Source organism: Arvicola amphibius, chromosome 7 (assembly GCF_903992535.2).
Source record: "Arvicola amphibius chromosome 7, mArvAmp1.2, whole genome shotgun sequence".
Taxonomy (NCBI): domain Eukaryota; kingdom Metazoa; phylum Chordata; class Mammalia; order Rodentia; family Cricetidae; genus Arvicola; species Arvicola amphibius.
Genome location: NC_052053.1, coordinates 76,925,126 through 76,932,826, shown reverse-complemented (window position 1 = coordinate 76,932,826; position 7,701 = coordinate 76,925,126). Strand labels below are relative to the sequence as shown.

The window sequence follows — 7,701 nt, the reverse complement described above, 5'->3', positions numbered from 1 at the left end:
GTGCAGGCCGTGGACTTGCTCCAGGCCAAGCTGTGCTAGCCAGCACTGCAGAAGCCATCAAGAGTAGGGAAACGTACCGTGGCTGGACTGCAACAGCAGCACGCCAGGAAGAGGTCAGAGGATTCATGGAAAACGACAGTGGTCTGCAGAGGGCTAGCGTGGGTAGCCATGTGCCCGCAACATCGTTCTTTTGAGGACTAACTGATGCAGGAGATGAGCTCCTTTCATGTTGCGTTGGACCTTGCTAACACTTCTGTTTCACCATTCCCTTAGCCACTCCCCATTAACCAAACCCCCTTGCCAATCCCCCCAGCCACTCCGTCCTACCAATCTAAGTCCAACTGGTAATTACATGGGATGTTTGATGGTATATTTTCAGAGATCCTGCCCACTGTCTCTAAAAAGGGTTTTTATATATAATGCTAACCTGAGTGTCTTAAAGACTTATATAGCATCTTGGAGACCAGTAAAGACAGTCATTAAGGATTAAACAGAGGTACCCTATGTGAATGACCAAAGGCTCTCCAAGAAACCACAGGCTTGTTTAATGAAACTCCTAGTGGCAGGAGTGGACTGCCTTCCAATGGGCTACAGTCCAGGGAGGCCCGAGGCCCCATAAACCATAAAGTTATTGCCAGTGCTATTGATTGCATGCCAGAACTAGATGGCACATCTCTGTCTTTAGAGACACTGAGTGGCTTGGCACAGGTCATGGAGAGCCAAGCTGGGGCTGCTCTGGAAGCACTCTTCCTACTGGCAGACTTTCACAGTGTTAGAAGGTGCTGTGCAAACTGCTACAGGGGAATTGACACCCACAGCTGGACTCAGCCGTGGTCCCTGCATGCCACAGCACTGATGCAACAGGAAGAGGTGCCCGCCGTTACAACAGAAACACAGCTGTTGCAGGTGCTTCCTGATAGAATGCAAGGATAGTCATTGCAGCATCACCTGGCATTGCAAAAACAAAAGGGAAAGATAAAAGACAGCACACAGTGAGCTCCGGGGGCCGGAGGAGGACAGTGGGAGTCCTGCTCTGCTACAGGGGAAGATTTTGACCTATTCAAAACACAGCTTTTAAGCTGGATATAGTAATGCATGCCTATCATCCCAGCACTTGGGAAGCGGAGACAGGGGAATAACTCCAAGTTGGAAGCCACCCTGGTCTACATAGCTACTTCGTGCCTGCCAGGGTTCTGTGGGGGAAGATCCTGTCTCAAAAACAACAACAAAAAAAAAAAAAAAAAAAAAAAAAAAAACTGTGATCCTGGAACTTGGAAGGTGGAGGCAGGAGGAGGAGTTCAAGGTCACTTCAGCTACAAGGTGAGTTCAAGACTAGCCAGCACTACATAAGACCCTGTCTCAAAGACAAAGCCTACTACCACATCCAGCGATCCATTCATTGACTCACAGCTTCTGGGTGTTCAAGCAGAGGGTGTGTGGGTTTTGGTTGGCTCTTCTCACTGAACCTCTACTCAGAGCTTCAACCTATGCTGGCAAATGTCAGGGCCCTCACAGAGACCCTAGGTCACACATGCTCATGCAAACACACATATCTGCATGCATTCTCTTCACTTGGATAAAATACAAGTGGGAAAACAGGCATGCATTAGCACACTGACGTACCCAGTTCATTTATGATGACACTCTCCAGGACTACGTAGGGAAACTTGGAAGGCAGAGGGCTTAATAGCAGCTAATCTGTTAATACCACAAATTCCACAACGGTACCTCACGAGGGTTGGTATCCACTCTTAGTTCAAATTTCTAGGAGGAAAAAAAAATGTCAAATTAGAAAAAGCAGCAGAATTTCAAGCTTAACGCCACATTTCACTCTGAGAACCACAGACATCGCAGTTTCTCTGGGAACAGGAAAGGATGGCAGGGACGACATATGTTGGCCACACTGTTCTGGAATTCTCATCCCCCTCATTTCTGAACAAAGCAAAGAAAAAAAAGCAATAATTTCTGAGGGCGTGAGGGAATCATGTTGCTTTCAGACAGAATGATATGTCAAGAAAGCCCAGAGGAATAATCAAAAAACTTTTAAAACCAAGAGCTCGGTAACATGCCAGATACACGCTAAACATGCCAAAGTCAACAGATTTATTTTCTTTTAACATATCTGCAAGACCAGATAAGATATGTGTACTTGGGGATGTTCCTTCCTTAATGACAACTTTTAAAACCTACAGGGAATGGAGATATGGCTCAGTGAAAAAAAGCACTTACCATGAAGTGGGGGGGGGGGCTGAATTCAGATCCCTAAACCTGTGTGAAAGATGGGGAGGCGTGAGGCAGAGACTGGGGTCACTGAGGCAAGCTGGCCAGCTAGACTAGCCAGAATCAGCAAGTGTAGTTACAAATATTCTCCATCCCGCTGGTCCCCTGAACAGGTTTCTCTCCGCCCCCCAGGTCCCACTCACCAGCTCCTGCAGCCGCTTATGCAATAACCATTCTGAGGCTTAATATTAATTACATACTCTTTGGCCTATTATCTCAGACTTCTTATTAACTAATTCTTACATCTTAAATTAACCCATTTCTATTATTTTATATTTTGCCGCGAAGCTCATGGTTTGTTACCTCTAGCTTCTTGGGTGACTACATGGCATCTGCCTGACTCTACCTTCTTTCCTCCTCTATCTCTGCTTGGATTTCCCTCCTTGTTATATTCTGCCCTGCCATAGGCCAAAGAAACTTCTTTATTAACCAATAGTAATAAAACATTTTCACAGCGTACAGAGGGGAATCTCACATCAAGCAAGGTCTGGGGTCCAGGATCTGCAAGAGATTTTGTCTCAACAGATTGGTTAGAGATGGAAGAAAACACCTGACATCAACCTCTGGCCTCCATGTGGTCCCATGTTCCCACACATACGTACCCCACACATGTGCGAGCGAGACTCCACGTGTTTACATGTAAGCATGAATACATGAATGTGCATTACACACATACACACACACACACACACACACACACACAAATAAGGTCTCTAAGGATAACTTAAAAAACAATGGAAAATCTGTAGAAAGAAAATGGAAACATGTATAGACGGACATAAAATGTTTAGAGCTATTTGGGCTTACAGTTGCAGAGGGTTGGGAAGCATGGCAACAAGTGTCAGGCGTGGCAGCAAGCGTGAAGCTGAGAGCTCACATGTCAGTCACGAGCTGGAAAAAGAGAAAGCAGACTGGTAGGACCAGGCTGTGAACTCTTAAAGCCCACCCTTGGAAATACTTCCTCCAGCAAAGCTACACCTTCTAAACCTCCCTAACGGAGTCTCCTAGCAGGGACTAAGTCTTCAAATGCCTGGCCAATTCTCATTCCATCCATCTCAGAAGGAGTGTTAAAGACAGTCTCCACACTGTGGCCGAGGCCCAATCAAACTGCTAATCCCCCTGGCAGGACCTGGCCGCGTCTTGCTCAGTTGTGCGCCCTCTGCTGGACAGATTGAGAATTCTCATGGCTACAACTCTAAAATAGGACATTAGTTTGTATTCCCAAGATTCCTTCCCAGCCTCTGGTGCCAGAAGATGCTTGGAACTTCAGAAGCAATCTGTTCTTGTAGAGGCCAGCCTCTGTGTTTTCAGGATTCCAGTGTCTCTTTATGCCACTTGTCTCAAACCCCAATCTGGGTTCTACCTATACCAAACTGTGACTATGACAAGAAACACACAGTGAACCACCGTCCTTAGGTGGACAGTGATCCCTACAGTCCACCACAATGGGAAGTACTGAATTTCAAAAGGTTTACTTTCCTCTGCGTGTGGTTTCTGTGTGATTATTTCGGTTCTGGGCGGCGGGGACGAACAAGTGGCGTCCTTGCAACATCTTTGCAATCCCAAATGCATGAACACACTCGAATTTGAGACAGAACCTCTTTGACTTACCTGTGCTAGCATGGAACCCATGTGGTCATCCAGGCAAGCTTTGAGCTTGCAGTCCTCTTGCCTCATCTTCCCAAATGTCGGGGGTTGTAGGCCTGTGTCACCAGACCTAGAGAACCTGTTTCCCCAAGGTGATGAGTCCCACGATTTAAGATCTTCAGACTTGAGGGCAAGGCAGAACAGGAAGGAAAAGAGAGAAGTGGGAAAAAGCAGAGGAGGAAGAGATTATGGGATGGAATTGCTTAGATCCCACCATTAGGAGAGTGGGAGGTTGCGTGCTGGATGGGCCTTCCAAGGAAAGTATCAGGGTACTTAGGAGAGAGTAGGATCTGTGGGGCTAGGAATGTAAGGGGTCTGTGGCCTTTTTAAATTATGGGTGCTTTTGTATTGTAGCAGTTTGAACATAATTATCCCCCATAATCTCATAGGGAGTGGCACTATTAGGAGGTAAGACTTCGTTGAAGGAAGTGTGTCACTGTGGGGATAGCCTGTGAGGTTTATTTGCTCAGGATACTGCCTAGTATCTCAACTGACTTCCTGCAGCACCACATCTGCCTGCTCGTCAGTGCTTCCCATCACGATGATAATGGACTGACATCTGAAACTATAAACGAGCCACCCCAATTGAATATTTTATTATTTATGACAGTCGCTGTGGTCGTGGTGTCTCTTCACAGCAATGAAAACCCGAAGACATATATTGAGAGCTATAGAAATGAATGTGTAAGAAGTATCACGTACACACACACACACACACACACACACACACACACACGGGGAGAGAGAAACAGACAGACACCTCCCTCCCCAAGGCTGACCTCTATTCTCTGGCATTGACCCCTCATGCTGATGTCACTGGCTTCTGGGGTTCCCATTCTCACCCACCATGACCCAACTTGACAGCGAAGGCAGAGGAAAGTGGAGACGGAGGCTCGGGAGGGAGACGAGTGGGATCCATATGCTTCCGCCTGCCCCTGCCTTCTATATAAACACTGTCATTTGCCATTAAATGTGAAGGCAACGTTGATTTGAGCAGTGGCATGGCAGCTGAGTGGAAAGTGCTCCAGACTCATTAGAAAAACATCCAAGGCTTCGCTTTGAATTACCCACCGCGTGCCAGATCCTCACGTAGACTAGGCCAATGGCACGCCTGCCCCTCAGAGGAGACAAATGAGCCCGCCTACCATGTCCTTCCACACTCTTTGGGAGGGAAATGTGCTTAGTTTGAAAACAGAGGCACCCTCCAGCCTGTCTCCTGTTAGGTCTTTCTCCTTTGCTGTGGGCCCGGGTTGTTGTTCTGGGTTGGGGGGACCTTGAGTGATCCTTTCTTTGGGGGATGGAAGGGAAACCAGGACAGCCGATGTGAACTACCTGACAAGCCTTGAGTCTCAGACCCAGCAGGTTTCCCAGAGCCAGACCTGGACAGACGGTGGGAGCCCCTTGATGATTCACACATATGAGCAGTGCACCTACTGTGTGCCAGTCACACACACATGAGCAGTGTACCTACTATGTGCCAGTTCGTCGTTCACATCCCAGATCCTGAAATAGGTAAGGTACAGTCTTCCCTGTGACCTAGTTAAAGGGGAGGTAGACTCAGGAATAGACGGAGCCATTGGCTGTTGTGGGCTGAGGCAGAGGTCTGTATAGGGACCTGGGACACAAAGGAGCAACAGGAAAAGACAGTAAAAAAGAGCTTTGAAGAGGGGAGACAGATAAGAGCTGACTGGGGAATGAGGATGGAGGCAGCCACCAGGGAGCCAGCACAGTGAATCAAGGCCGAAACCTTCCCAGAACTTCACAGGACCAGGAGAGCACCAAGGGCATGCTTGATGCTCCATAACTCCTCAGAGGTTGTGCACACTCCTTCTGAACCCCAGTATCTCCTCAAGGGAATCTTACATTGCCCAGAAACTCTTTCCAAGACTCCCTTGCAGCTAGGCCACCACCATGTGACCTTGAATCTTCCAATGGGACACAACCACAGAATGGTGAAAAGGCGGTTTGGGAACTCATCCTGCTGATTCCAATTGCCCAGGGTAGCAAGGGCTCCAGTAGTGACTCTCTGGCTAGCAGTGTCACACCAGCTGTGGCCTCTGTCTTATGATAGCGGCACTGATCCCTTCTTTGGGGCAGAATCCTCCAAACAAGTACTCCTGACTCCGCACAAAATTCTAAATGCTGCTAGTATTTCTTCTATACTAGGCTGACCCCAAACTCTCTATTAACCTTGAACTTTTGAAAAGTGGTAAAACCTCCACTTAGCCAGTTCTGGAACTACAGGTGTGTGCCACCATCCTTGGTCTCATTGGTGCTAGGAACAAAACCCAGGGCTTCAGGCATGCTAGGGAAGTGTACAGCTCTATGGCTGAGCTAGAGGCCCAGCCTGTTAACATCCTTTTTAAACGTCCTTTCTCTTTCAAGAGAGGTGGTGAGTTTTACTGCTTTTAACTTAGAATTCTAATCAGCTCAGTAGAAATGCAGCAAGAGCTAAGAGTTTGGACTCTACCTGGAACCCAGGAGCTTCCAACGGACATGTTGGGGGCCCTGGCAATTTGATGGGGCTTCCTTAGGAAAACATCACACCCCCAGATGTTATGCCTTTATCTCTTTCACATAGCCCTAAGCTTCCAGATGCAGAATAACAAGAAGAAGAGAAGACTGAAAGAACAGCCATAATAACAGTTTCGCAGTTTCCAGTATATGTTGCTTGCCAGACACCATGTGACAATTGTATTTTCCAGGATGGCCAGAACAGAACCTCCTCCCCATCTCCACCACTACCCGATCCTTGTGCTCTGGAGTCACCGGAGCAGCCGTCTATACCAGCCCTGGACATGTCCAGTTTATAGAGCAGCATCTCTGTCTGGACTTCATCTTCATTAACAGTGAGGAGATATTTGTACAGCCTTGTCTTAGCCGACCACAGGCTCTGGGGGATCCTAAAATCTGCTTTGTTTCTTTCTATAGCAGCAAACCTTGACCTGGGTGTCCATGGCACAGCCTGGAAAGTCATCAGCTGAGAGCTCTTTTTATATGTGCATTATATTTCAATTAAAAGTTCATTTCAGAAATGACAGTGGTCCCCCATTATGTGAGGGGGACACATCCCAAGATTCCCCAGTGGGTGTCTTAAAACTTGGATAGGGCCCAACCTTATAGGTATTGTTTTTCCCTACGATACCTATAATGGAGTCATATATTGTACTGAGTATATGTACTGAATAGAATATTGTATTGAACTTATTGTAGAATATATTTTACTGGAAGGTATGTGAGTATGCTCTCTCTCTCTCTCTCTCTCTCTCTCTCTCTCTCTCTCTCCCTCTCCCTCTGCTTCCCTCCCTCCCTCTCCCTCTCCTTGGATTTTCCAGGTGATATTTTCAGTCATTGTGAGTGCACTGTACACAATCCACATGCTCCCATAGTGCAAAAGTGAAAAAGCCCCTTGAGTCTCAGAATCTGGCAATGGGACATGCTGTCCTCAGCTCTATCCACTCCCAGAATCAGCAAGTTCATTTTCATCTTGGCAACACTTGGTCCATTAGCATCTGTCCTCACCTGGTGGTGATGGTCACTCTCTGGTCCACTGAGGCCAGATGCAGTTACGGAGTAGGTTAACTGTGAGCAGGCAGCACTAGCCTGTTGGATGCACCGAGTCTATTAGCTAAGAACCTAGGCAAGGAGACATATTTGTCTCCTAGGCGGGCTCCTGGGACCTGGCCAACATCTGACCCCTCTCGGATGGCTTTTCCAGGGTCAGCCTATTATGAACGAATCCTGACTAATTCGGTCACCCTCCCATTTCTCAGG

At 47.4% G+C, this 7,701-nt stretch overlaps 1 long non-coding RNA gene across 1 annotated transcript; it reads left to right on the top strand.

Annotated features, from left to right (window-relative positions):
- The first annotated feature begins 2,701 nt into the window (after positions 1-2,701).
- Positions 2,702-6,966, top strand: LOC119819443. The gene is made up of 3 exons (XR_005286265.1): positions 2,702-5,439; positions 6,633-6,776; positions 6,859-6,966. It is a non-coding gene; the product is annotated as an uncharacterized LOC119819443 (long non-coding RNA).
- The last annotated feature ends 735 nt before the right edge of the window (positions 6,967-7,701 follow it).